This window comes from Fundulus heteroclitus, chromosome 17 (assembly GCF_011125445.2).
Source record: "Fundulus heteroclitus isolate FHET01 chromosome 17, MU-UCD_Fhet_4.1, whole genome shotgun sequence".
NCBI classification, from domain to species: domain Eukaryota; kingdom Metazoa; phylum Chordata; class Actinopteri; order Cyprinodontiformes; family Fundulidae; genus Fundulus; species Fundulus heteroclitus.
In genome coordinates, this window is record NC_046377.1 from 21,729,535 (window position 1) to 21,743,699 (window position 14,165).

At 40.5% G+C, this 14,165-nt stretch overlaps 1 long non-coding RNA gene across 1 annotated transcript; it reads right to left on the reverse strand.

The window, feature by feature from the left end:
• Positions 1 to 645: 645 nt before the first annotated feature.
• Positions 646 to 14,165, reverse strand: LOC118566544. The gene is made up of 3 exons (XR_004933097.1): positions 13,988 to 14,165; positions 12,972 to 13,079; positions 646 to 727 (listed from the first exon to the last, which is right to left on the reverse strand). It is a non-coding gene; the product is annotated as an uncharacterized LOC118566544 (long non-coding RNA).

The following is a 14,165-nucleotide window of genomic DNA, read 5'->3' on the forward strand; positions in this document are numbered from 1 at the left end:
TACTTTTAGACATAATTATCATTCAAATGTACATTCACAATGCACATTTTAGCAAAAGCCTGTTGCAAGGCTCAGCGTAAAAACAGAAAAAGGACAAAAAATTTTAATATAACTGTTGTATCACTTGGTCAGTACTGCACCAGAAATAATTTTTTTATATACTGAAGTTATGTGCAAGACAATATGAATAGTGCAAGTATTTGTAGCAACAGGATGTATTGCAACAGTGAACAGACCACACTGAGCAGCCAGTCAAACTTTTATGAGTGCTGTGTTTAAAATTCTGGAGTTTCTTTGTTTCACCGGTCAACCATAAAACTGTAATAGATAAAATGTTGGACTGGCATCAAAACAACAATTGGTCTCTTTATTTTCCCTGCACTTTATTTTGATATTCTTGATAAAGGAGGTAAGTCAGATGTGCTCACAGCTGCTTATTTTCCTCTAAATCCAAAAATATTTCTTCAACAGTGTCTTAACACCACCAGGTGAAAGTTGCTCAACTCCTGTTTTCTAGCTGCTGTTGCAGACCAGAGATCTGTCTATTAGATCTATGAAGCGTTATCTAATACTTAGATACCATAACTATAAGGGGAGGATCTGCTATTACCATCTTCAGCCACTGGGGCTGAAAGCCCAGACATTCCCAGAAGATGAGCTGGAGAAAGTAGCTGGGAACAGGGGAGTCTGGAGATCCCATGTGGAGATGATGCTTCCATTAACGTCTCTGTTAGGGGACGGTTGGATAAAGGATGGATTAATTAATGGAAAGATAGGTGGATAAAATGATGGATGAAGGAACAGATTAATTAAGGGATGGGTGGATTGATGGATGACTGCGGTTTTTGAGAGACTCAAAAAAAGGACCAGAGAGAATATTCCATTTTAGTAAAACAACAGATTTAGGTAGATATGCACATTTTAGCTGAACAAAAAGGTTCCATTTTCACAATCTCAGCTGCTTTTAAGTTTAAGGATGTTGAGAATATGCTGAGACTACAAGCTGAGACTCATCAGTAGGCAAATCTTCTGAAACACAAAGTTGCATAACTGTTTGAACCTGGAAAGGCATATCCTAATTTACATGTACACCTTCCCCAATAGAAAAGATATTAAAAAAAAAGGTGACAAAATTTTAGAGAGCAACTTTGGTTTCTAAATGCGAGAGAAGTCAGACAGAAATTAAATTAAAATTGCAAATGAATATTGGATGTGTTTCAACCCAAGGAAAATCAGCTCAGCTTTCATTCATATTGAAATGAAGCAGCGAGAAAGGAGAAACAAAGTCGGATTAGGTGCAATAAGGAAATGATGGTAGAGAGGAAAGAAGGAGACAGGAGAGGAGGAGGAGTCGAGAAATATGTGGGCAGCAGACGGGAAGGAGTACTCAACCTTTTCTGGCTTTTTCAGAAATGAAATAATCCAGCGACAGAATACACAAACACACTCAGTAAGCAGGGCGTGGAATGAAAAAAAAAAAAAAAGATTTCCCACCTAAAGGTTATCAAAACAAGTTCTCCTGAAGTTATAGATCCATGAAAAAAAGGGTTCTACAAGCAAATCCACAAACAAGAGAAAACGTCCAGAGATCTGGACCACAGCAACACATTTTGCAGCTGTTACTTATAAAGTTACAGCCCACCTTCTGCAACCCAACGCAAACTAAAAGTTCATTTTATTTTAGTTACTTTTTACCTGAAGGTCTCTTTCACCATACGCAATCGCTACTTTCCTCTCAGAATACTTTACTAGGACATTTGTAGTAAAACAGGTCCGTTTCAATTCAATTTTATTTATGTAGCGCCAATTCATGATACATGTTACCTCAAGTCTCTTTCCAAAGTCAGACTCCATCAGATCCTCCAGATTGGTCAGAAAGTTTCCTCTCTAAGGAAACCCAGCAGGTTGCATCAAGTCTCTCCAAGCAGCATTCACTCCTCCTGAAAGAGCGTAGAGCCACAGTGGACAGTCGTCTGCATTGTTGATGGCTTTGCAGCAATCCCTCATACTGAGCATGCATGAAGCGACAGTGGAGAGGAAAACTCCCCTTTAACAGGGAGGAGAACCTCCAGCAGAACCAGAACCAGGCTCAGTGTGAACGCTCATCTGCCTCCACCCACTGGGGCTTAGAGAAGACAGAGCAGAGACACAGAAAGCTCAGAAGCTCACATTGACCCAGGAGTACTTTCTACATTATATGGTGATAGATGATCTGATTGTTTCCTCTAACCTTTCCCTAAAAGGTTACAATAACCAACCTGCAGATTGAGGAAAATACCTTGTAAGTTTCAGTCATACATTTGTAGAACTTATAGGCAATGTTCCCCCTAATTTTTAATGTGTCTGAGCAAACACACAAACTCCCTGAGCGTTCACTTGACCTCTGTGAGCAACATGGCACAGGCAGAGAGGCTACATCACGCCAGTCCAAACCCTGAGATTATAAGCAGTTACAAGGCTTACGAAAAGAATCACGTTACAGCAATAATTTATTTTTCATAGTTTAGATAAAACTGATTTAGCCTGATTACATGAAAAAGACAAAATTTTGGAATTTTTTAAAGAGCCCTAAAGTATGTTTTATGTCAGAGTAGGGGTCCTGCTGAGAAAGAAGTGAGCGATGTGCATATCTTTCAGAGTTCCAATTTTATTACCATTATTTGTAATTTCTGCAGTGAGGTTTAGTAAAAGCATGTGATACTGTGCAGCCTCACCTCTGTCAGTCTGCTCCAGGACAGCTGTGGCTCCTAACATAGCTCACCACCGTCAGGGTGTGAATGGGTGCATTTTGGGGCCATCAGATGATTTATTTCAATATTCTCAGCTGCACATCGCTTTTCTAACACAACGAGGGAACGCTCTCAGTTCTGACTATTTTTTTTCTGCTGCTCTTCGTTTTTATGCAAACGGCAGCTTTTTAATAATGTAGGAGACCCAGAAATGTTTCAGAGGCAGTTGTATGTTGTGCTGTCAGGAATGTTACTGTTGCTCTGTTACATAGTGTGGTTTATTTATTATTGGCCTAATCCTGCTTCGCTACTAAAGGCCCATTTTTACCCCGGTTTAAGATTTGACAATAAAATAAGGAATCATTGATCAGAGGTAGAACGGTTTAAATACATATTTAATTCATTGAAATTAAATATGGAGACAGAGTACATACCATTTACAAGATGTTCTCACCGCGGTGGATAAATCTGTCTGTCTGAAGTAAGTTTTACCAAGACATTCCTTTTATCAACTTTAAAACTCCTCCTGCAAGCTCAGAGGGAGGATGACTGACCCCCTCTCCTGCTGACCACCCCCTCGGGGCAATAAAACTCCATGTTTATCTTACGCTGGAGCAGGAAGCACAGACCCAACTCTGCTTTCCTCAGTAACCCCAACTAAGATATATTTTTAATTCTCAACAATAGTCAGAGACTAACAAGATTAATAAAAGAACTACACTGAATCAAAGCAATAATTTATTCTGTGTCAAATTTCGGGACTTGTAGCTCCAATTTTCCAATATATATATATATATATATATATATATATATATATATATATATATATATATATATATATATATATATATATATATATATATATATATATATATATAAAACAAGGTCAATTAAAACGACAGGGAACACCTCAAAGTCTGCTAAAGCCAGGAGAGAGGGTTGCCACGGCTTCAATGACCCTACCAATATACCTTTAGCATCATGAAAATATACATCAAGCTTGGGCATCAGCAGTGGTGAGAGTCAATCATGCATGGCAAACTAGACATACACAAATTTGATTTGCAGCTAGGATGTGCTACATACATCTATTCTGATGAAATAGGTTTATATTTAAAGGCCAGCTGCAGTTGATAAATCTCTCTTGGAAGACGCTGATCTCAGTGGTGCTTCTAGTACCGCGAAGATCAATAAAAGCTGCCGTTACATCAAGTCTGTCTGAACTACAACCTCGCTAATGCACCGAGCACAATGTGAACATCACACTCAGGCTTCAAACATTCAACTCTAACACGACTCAATAATGCAGAATGAAGCTGATGTATAATGTATTTGCAGCCTTGTGCCATTCAGCTGCACAGTGTTGAACAGTTATTATTTTAGTGTTTCGGTAAAAAAAAAAAAAAAAAAAAAGAAAAAAAAAAAGATATGTTATCCTCCGCGGTGTAAAGTCATTACCATGGCAACCGTGCTTCATGCATGTTATCAGAAAATGAATTACAATTTCCTCTCATTTTTGCCCTCCATCTTCCCTGTCCTCCATTAAACTCAGAGTGTCTTATCGAAAAAATGGTTTTCCAGACAGACGACATTTAGAATAATAACGACCGATGAAGACACACTGTTATTCTGCCCCTTTTTACTCTTAGAAAAGCTTTTCCAACTCATGAGTCACAACCCCAAATTGAATTTTTCATAATTACATCAAGAAATAATTTATTAAAAAGGATAAATATTTATAGAGCTACAAACCCTATAAATAATAAAAGTATGACACAAAATAATGCTTGGCCCTTCCATTTTTTTCCAAAGTGGATCATTTTAAAAGCACTTTTGTAGCTATGCCTCTCTTAAAAATGCAAGAAATGAGTACCATATATGGATGATGACACCTCACCTGGACTCCCAGCATCTGATCGACTACAGTTGGACAGTTTTCTTGATAAAGAAGGCTATTTTTAACAGGTATATGTTAAAGGGAGGTGTGCTTGCCTGTTAGCGACAGAAAAAGGACAGCATGAGCACTTCTACAAACTGTCCAGATGAAAGTGGGGCTGATAAAGTTTTTACCCAGCTACTTTATTATTTTTTGGCCCAGGATTATGAAAGATCTGTGATTCTACATTGAGAGAATAATCCAAACCTGATAGCAGGGAACAGCACAGCTCATGCAGTGACTACGACAGGTAGCTTGAAGAACGCCGATTCTGCCACAGGTGTTTGTGAGCATAAAGTTTAGCGAGAAAGAAAATGCTTTCTTAACTTCACTGGTTTACCTTTAACGCATCAACACAAAACGCTGCTGATGTGCACAGTTAGCATTAAGGTTTTAACCTTAATTTATGTTTCACCATGATAATTAGCTTCACATGTTCTTCAGTGTCTGAGCTAAATGAAGGAGAGCGTGCTTGACTGTAGCTCCTGTCTGTACATCAGTATTTTGAGTTTCCTTTGAACTGCTACATGTGCACAGCTAGCTTGGAGTGAGCTTTTTTGGGGGGACCAAACATAAAAAAAAAAAAAATAATAATAATAAATATCTTAAATGTCATACTGTTTTGATGGCTGCCTTACTGTTGTGTGCTTTAAAGCTATAGTTGGTAATCCTGTTTAGAAACACTTCTTATGTTGAGTGAAATCGTTTTTTCCATCCTGAAAGTAGTTAATACATTATGTATTCAGAAAAAGGAGGTTATTTTTTTTATCTGAGAGCTGCAGCCCTGTAAAAACTCTGACCAATCAGTGCCATTTGGAGCGAATGGCACTGATTGGTCAGAGTTTTGGTCCTGCTCTCACCCTCCTCTGTCCCTCTAGTGCCAGGGGAAATCACCTAATCTGTTGGTTATCCCTCATGCCAATCATTCTGACACGCCCATGTAACTCTAATATGCTTTCTGGCTGCACACCTTTAGCATTTATGCATTCAGCTAGCTTAGCGGTTAGCTTCGGTGTTAGCCGTTCATTGTAGCTCCGCTGCTCTGACCGTAGACTTTGAACATGGCTGAGAGTCACAAAAAGCAAATCATGTTCAAGTTTATGATAAGAAGAGGAATGCCTTAGCAGAAAGAAATAAGAGCAGAGTGGATTTAGATGATTTTTTCATGCGATCCCCACAAGGAGAGGAGAAGCTGGTAAGATGGTGCATGTTCAGTTATTCACAACTTTAACCGTCAGTAAAGTAAAAGTAAAACCGACTCCTTATTTAAAGAAAAGCGAGACATGCACAATCAAATGATATAATAGAGAATTTTCTAATAACAGCAGCTAGGTCTGACAATGTTGATAAAAGTAGAGCAGAAATAATCCATCTGAATGCTCCCAGAATTTTAATTGTTTGATTTACAGATTTTGTTCCAAGTGGGTTTTCACGGCTGTGGTTACTCATCTTCAGACTAGGTTCACCATTGATAGCCTTGTCATGTCTTCATTGGTTGCCGGTTTGTTAGGTCTCCAAACTATTGTCCTTAGACAACATTCTTCCCCATGTTCCTCCTCATGGGTGGAAAATACACATGAATTACTTCATGAACTAAAATGGTAGCTGCATGTTTGCCATGCCTCCTCTAGTCTTGGGTTCCAAGCATTCTAGCATCACTCTGCCTGGTGTTCCCTTTTTTCCTTTCTCTATTTTCTTTAAACACATTTCTTAATTTTGATGATGAAAATATAATCATCATGAACTAAAGCCCAGATCACAGCTTTAAAACAAAGGTTGTGCAAATTCTGCTTAACTGTGAGTTTAACACCAACGCCACATATTTTCCCTGTTTTAGTTTTAAATATCGCTTTCCAAAATTCAATTACAAATTTCACCCTAACTGAATTAAGCTTTGCTCTCGTTTTGCATCTAATAAACAGGAGCAAATGATTCCAAGTACGCGTCTAATTAAGCGAGCCCTTGCAGACAGACGTTTCCACCTAAAACTGCTTGGTAAAGAAAAGCGTGGCTCTCTGCTCTGAGGCGGTTCACTCATGGATGGATGCATTTTTCCACGTATCAAGCGGAAAAGCTGCCCGTATTTATGGAAATTTAAAAGAGCATGCAATTTTCAAAGATCAGTGCTATTAGTGACACCAATTTGAGTAAAACATTTACCTCTCCTGAAAGCAGGTGGTAATTTTGATGCCACAGAAGAAAACAGAACTGAAGCAACGTGTTGCGCTGCTGATTTCACACGGGACGGCAAAGGCTCAGTGGAGCAAAAATATTTCTGAAATCTACAAATTAAAGTGTAACTCACCCCTAAATCCACCTTGTTTTGCTAATAAACTGTTAACATGGTTGTTTTATTGTGCTGTCTGCATATCCTGGTGATAATTTAGAGAATTTACTGCATGTTTGTTTAAATCCTGCTTTTATGCCTATAACTGTCAGTGTGCCGTGCTCCAAGGGTTAAATGACGGTCTTGCATTTAATTTCAAATCAATATTGCTATTGGTTCAAACGTTTTTGCGGCGTCATTTGGAGAAACTGATGTGTCAGCAGCTCTGCCGCTGTGGAATACAAACGTAGCTCCATCTTGTGCCTCCATAGCGAGTTGGCATGTGAATGGTGAGATTTGTAATCCTATCGATTTTTCACTTTAGCGATTTAAATAGATTAGCTTTCAATTAGTTTATTTAGCTTTCACGAGTAGTCCAGACCTTTTTTTTTTTTTTTCACTGGACCTTGGACCCTTCTTCATTGTTTTACTGGGGGATGCTAATAGCCGTTAGCCGCTTCCTTGTTTTGTCCCCTGCTGCAGATGCACAGTGTTGTACTTCCTGTGTTATTAGAAATAAACACAAAAAGCAAATGGAGCAAAAACAAAATGTAAAAGCCCAAATAATAACTAACATGCCAGCAGGAGGTTATAATCTTTCATAAAAACTTTGAATGCATCCAGAGTTAGCTACTGATGTATAAATAAAAAAGCAAAATAACCTGGCTATGCACCTTTAAATGAATGGATGATTAAGAGGCTCCTGCAGCCCTTCATGGCTGCAGAGGTCATGCAATCATTCGAATGAGGTGAGCTGGAACAGAGACACGTCTAAAACATGCAGGGCAGGTTTCCTGAGGACCAGGGTCAGGAACCACAGCATTAAATGTAATTAACTCCCCAGTTATCCAAACTGAGATCAGTCTGGCTGAACTGTGCAGCAAGGCAGATGTTGGGCCTCAGAGAAGCAACTATTGCTGCGCATCAATGTAGGAAGAATCATTGGTTCAATTCCAGATCAGCTCATCATCCAGCAGTGGAAAATATTAAAGACATCGGCCAGTCTTCACAGGAAATTACCTCAAAGTGAACAACGGCACTTAACAGCTCCATCTCAGACTCTACAGACCTCAGGAGGTTCAAGGTTAAAGTTCATGAAAAGATAATTATGAAACAAGTAAACATGTACAGCTGTTTGGAAGATGGCTTCCAGTTTTTCTAAGAAGAAAATCAAAGCATAATTCAGGCTTGCACACCTGCATCTGAATGAAGTAAGATTTGTGGAATAATGAAGAAAATGGAGGTTTTTGACCATCAGCAGAGCACCAAACACAGGATATCACCACAAATAACTCAACCAGCTGTCAGGCATGGCGGCGGAGGGCTGATGGTTTGGCTTTGACCCAGAACTTCTCTGACACAACAGCCCCGAGTTAAACATGTGGCAGATTATCTCAACTGGGTGATCAACAGGAAAACGTCAGATTTACAACAGAACGGCTAAAAAAAACCTAAAAAAAGTCAAGGTGACTGAACGGCCTAGTCCAAGTCCAGACAGCTGATCAAACCAAACCAAGCTTCTAACTTTGTAAAAAAAATGTATAGTTTTATCTTCTAACCATTTGTCTAAGAGGTAAACTCAACAAATATATGTTTGACTGCAGAGATTTTCTCCTCCTGACCCCCCCCCCCCCTTCAGCTGATTCTATTTTCTCTCTGAGTGAAGTGACACATCGACTCCTCTGTTTTCATTTCCATTCATAAGAACACAGAAATACTCCTCTGTTTCTGCTCCTGTCTCCCTCTCTATCATCTGTTTACCTCATTTCTCTTTCTGTCACTTTCCCTCCTGGTGCCATTAATCTCCCCCACAGACACACACCGTCGTATTTCTGCCACGTCTCAAGACGTTATTCTGCCTCACATTCACTCCTCCACGCCGACCGTCACCAGAAGCAGGAGAGAACTCTTTAATTACCCTAAATCCAGATTATAAGTGATAAGAGAACTGATTTACTTTGGTGGGATTGGTTTTTTTTTTTTTTTGTCTTCCCAGCGCGAGTAAAACTGTTTCACAGACTCTCCGTGGAGTGATTTCCCATGATGCTGCGGGGGAGGCAGCGGAGTCATTCATCACTGTGGAGGAAGTTTGGAAAGATGTCGGACACACGTGGCGTTCACGGCGCTCCGGGGGCTTCTGGTCGGGATCCAGCCTCTGACTTTGTGACGCCGACACTTCCTCCTCCCTCCGTCTAATTATCAAAAACTCCTCCAGCTGCAGTTTGTCGACGAGCGATGTGGAAAAAGTGGGCCACGCACTCGGCAGTCAGGTTGTCAAGACGGCGGCACCTCCGCTCACCTGAGGGAGAGCGCGTCGTCAGCCGCTCCTTTGTGGCGTCAAAAATAACATCAAAACGTGTTTCGTCTCCATTATTCAGACCAGAAAAGAAGTCTTGGCTGAATTATCTGCAGCTTTTTGCGGCGGATGGTTGTTGTTTCTGTGTGCGGCGGCAGAAAGAGCTGCCGGCAAGCAAACGTTTAAAAGTCTTCCACCATTTAAATAGACATTTAAGCTTAAAAGTGGTGTTTGCATGCGCCTCTGTTTGCAGAACTGATTACGAGGCAACTCAGCAGAGAATCAAAGCGTCTGATAATGTGGCGCTCCCGCTGTGAAGCCCATTGCTCTCAGGCTGCTGCTGCAGTAACTGCTTCCCTGATCATCCAACAATGAGACTAAAAGCATAAACGGCTCCAACGTGCGGGTCGGACCTTTGATTACATCAGAGGTGTTGGTGATCAATAATCGACTGGAGTCTGCAGGTCCAGCATCTTCATCATCATCATCATCATCATCATCATCATCATCATCAGGACGGTCTGAACTTTGATCTGTTCTCTGCATTGTTGAGTTCATTTTGGGTCTTCACAGCATTTTAATGAGGTGGAGATCTGGACTTTGACTAGACCATTGAAACCCATTCATTCTAGGCTTCTTCTGCCATTTTTAGATCAGCTGCAGTGACTGGATCACGGTGTTGTTGATGACCCGGTTCAGGCCAAGCTTTATATTTGACTATAGAACATTTTTATATATAGAGGAGACGATGGTCCTCTTGATGACTGTAAGGTTTTGGTCGTTTTGTTTTCTGGTTTTTCTCAGACCTGCTTAGACCTGAGACTCTGTTGCAGAAATCTTTTGGGTTCATTCAGATGCAGCATTGTTAACCTAAACTGTGCTGCCATTTTTCTTTCTACAGTGAAAATATTTCATTTATCGGTAAACCAGCTTCATGATTTCATAATTTCACAGTTAATAGTTCAAATGTGGATACAAAAAAAAAAAAAAAAAAAAAAAAAAAAAAAAAAAAAAAAAAACGGAACCCTGTGCTGCTTTCAACTGGACATCATCTTACAAATGCAATACTTTATAAATTTAGATTTAAGTCAGATTTTATTATTTTCACGAGTTATTTTCAGAGTTCTTGTCTTTAAAAGTTGTTTCTTCTTCATCCTACAGTAAGCAGGAAGGTTTGAATATGTTCCATAAGAACATTAACCCTAAGTTTTCTGTGTTGCTGTCAACAGTTCTTTCCAGCTTTAAAGAACTAAATTATTCCTCCATCTTTGTGTCATCACCTCTGCTCGTTTCTCAGACTCGCTTCTTTAACTCTCACAGGAAGTCTTGACGGAGCTATTCCAACGTCAGGTGCAGCCATGAGGACAGCAGTGATGCAGATGATGATGGAAACCCTAAACCTGACCAGGCACATCTGCCACTGCTCAGCTAGCTTCAGCTGACGGTTCCACTAAGAACTGCAGTTCTGTTAGAGGAGCCTGCAGCTGGCTGTCCACAGCCACGGATCGGATCATTCTCTCTCCAGGCTCTAAGCTACAGGCTCCAGTGGCTGGACCTGCAGGCTCAGGGTCCAGAGAGACTGCAGTTTCCAGCTGGGGGCTCCCAAACTTTGATGAATGGAGATGTTGATGTGCTGGTATGTCTCCAACTGTTCCTCCCAAAGCAGCATTAATCTCCACCTAAGCCTCTACCACCTGGTGCTCTGTTAGCCCTCCCATGACTGGTAGTTCGGTAACAAAAAGACAAACTTATTCACTCTTTCCAGTTGTCCTGTCATGATCTTTAACCTTTACATGCCAGAGAGCCACAGCTGGAGCTCCTGGGTTTTGTCATTTTTTTTAAACAATGTGTACCAGGGGTCACCAGCCTTTTTCAAACAGAGCGACTTCACGCACTGCAAAAAGGCAACTAAAAGTAAGTCAAATGTTCTTGAAATTAATGCATTAGCACTTGATTTGAGCAGGTAAATAAGATGATCTGCCAATGGTATAAGATTTTTGCACTTAAAATAGGAACAACTCATCTCCATCATCTTATTTCAAGTGAATATATCTAATTATCTTATTTTAGTAGTAAAAATACTTATTCCATTGGCAAATAATCTTGTTTAATTGCTCAAATCAAGGACAAAAACATTCATTTAAAGAAGATTTGACTTACTTTTAGTTGCCTTTTTGCAGTGTGGGTGCCGAGTCACACGAAGGGCTACCAGTACTGACCTTTGAATCAGAAGAGTCAGCACCTCACCAATAATAACATGTCAGATGCATTTCACTGGAGGGTTGGGCTGGTTTTAGGCTTGAGGGCAGCACATGTGGTCCCTGGGCTCTAGTTTGAAAATCCAAGAATGTTTAGCAGCAGCAGTTGCTTCTTTAATCTCAAAAATAAATCAGGCGGCTGCAGCTTATTCAAAAATGATGCTTCCAGTCCTGACCAACAAAAAAAGAAGTTTTTGTCAGTTTTAATGAATTAATTTTACTTTGTGTGTGTTAAGTCTCAGAAACATCCAGAAATGAAGGTCTGTTTCCCTCCATGTCTTTTTTTTTTTTGTCAGCTGGCCTCCATGTTTCAACGTTTGAGGCATCAACATAAAAAGTTCTGCAGATTATCTGCAGCCAGGAAAGCAGGGTAACAAAAGCGATAAAATGTCTAAAATCCATTCTGAAGCCAACAGGAGGCTGATGAAGGTCAAAGCTGATGTTGGCCGATTCTTTTTTCAGGTCGACTTGTTCATCCAGCTGGGGGCGAGCAGATGATGGATCTAAATCACAGGCCTTCCTGGCAGCTATCCTAAACCCTGAGCAGGGAGGGCGGGGGGGCATTAGGCTGTGTGGGGCAGTAATTCATCCTGCTGGTAATGGGGCAATGAGGGACTTTGACTAAGATCGCTGCGAGTCAGAAGGGGCTTTATTTTGGTTAAAAATATCAACTGAAAAGGCTGAACTGTTTGCAGAATGAATGGACGCTGTCAAACAAATCCCACCAAAGTAGTTGGTCAAAACGGAAAAGAAGCCAACTAAGCCCACCTCCACAGCAGCTGGGGGGGTTTCACCCTCCGAGCACCGACAACCAGAGGGAGGCTCCATCCAGCAGACACCTCGGCTCCTGATAAGCTTCCCTTTAATGTGGAACGGCAGCGTTTATGTTACTGACTGAACTCCGTCAGACGCTTCAGTCAGAGAAAACGTCCAGCACTGCAAAAACAGAACAAAAATAAGTCATTTTTTCTTGAAATGAGTGTATTTGTACTTTATTTGAGCAGGTAAATAAGATCATTTGCCAATGGAGTAAGATTTTTGCACTTAAAATAGGAACAACTCATGTCCATCAATTTATTTCAAGTGCATTATATCTAATTCTCTTATTTTAGGGGTAAAAATACTCATTCCATTGGCAGATAATCTTATTTACCTGCTCAAATCAGGGACAAATGCATTAATTTCAAGAAAATTTTACTTATTTTTCGTTCCATTTTTGCAGTGAAGCCTGACTCTACAGAGACTTAAGCAAAAAGGGAAGAAATGGTTGAGAGAATCTCAGGCAGCGCTTCATGCTTGCTGCGTCTCCTGCTAACTGCAAACTGAACTTCTTATAGATTCCCTTTTAAAACAACTCAAAAACATCCCCCCTGTTTCACCAAAGCCAGATTTAACAAATAATCTTCCTGTCAATAGAGTCTCCCACCTGAGCCGTGGGTCTCTGCAGCTCCTCCAGAGATGAGGTAGACGGCCAAGTATTGGCAGGTTTCCAGCGGTGGGTTCTTCTCGTTTTCAGCCGATGGACTTGACAGCTCTGGGTGAGATGTTTAAGTTGTTAAAAGCTAGAAGCTCAGAAGCTGTTATCATGTTTTCCATGAAATCCTCACAACCGTCTCAACAGAACACAGGCCAGGAGAAACCTGAGCTACTGGGACTGACGTTAGCAGGTAAGAGACAACAACGGCAGGTTTGCTCACCTGTTTGCTTCTTATCTGGTTTTCCTGACCAGTCTATCCAGCCTCAGGCTTTAAATCAGGCTTTATGCTGCGTTTTAGTAAATCAGTCTCCTTCAGAGAGTTTCTCAGCCATGTCCAGAGGCGGGTAGTAACTAGTTACATTTACTCAAGTAGCTTTTTGAATAAAATCTACTTTTAGGAGTAGTTTTGCTGCACTGTACATTTTTATTTTTGCTTGAGTCATATTATTAGGTATCATCGCTACTCTTGAGTAATTTGTCCAGCATAACTTCATTGAATAGAGAACAAACTTTGTTTTAACCAAAAATTCACCAGAGAGACACCTGCAGGTTATGTCAAAGTGAGACTTCCTGTTTGCACACAATCTTTGTTGTTTTCTGAGCTCATTGAGCCATTTGGAGGTCCGCTAACCTTAAAACAAACAGCAGATATCGTCACTGGGAGTAGTTTGCTTTGTTCTGACTTACTGTATCTACATTAACTGCTGGATTGGTTTAATGTGTTTTATGTTGGAAAAGTGACAGAATCTTCACCAACATGTTGGAAAAGTGTTTCTTCTGCCTGAATGCGTTACTTTGTAATTGTTTTTATATATATTTTTACTTTAGTCTTTAAAATACCAGGCTTTGTACCTAATGTAATATTTTTGCCTGGCCGACTGCATCATATTAAAATATCAAATAAGTTATTAGTTAGTCAGTAGCTGAGAAACCTTCTCACTAAATACCTTTTGGCTACTACTCACCTCTGCTGCTTCCTCTGACTCCTCCACCAGCCACAGCTGAACATCATCATCTTCATCAGGGCCAGGCCTGCACCTGTCCCTCATGGTGCATTTGCTGCTGTAGGACATTCCAGCATCACTGAAGTACAGCCACGCAACACGCTGCTTCTCGGCACCTAACCTGTCCACGACGTAGGAG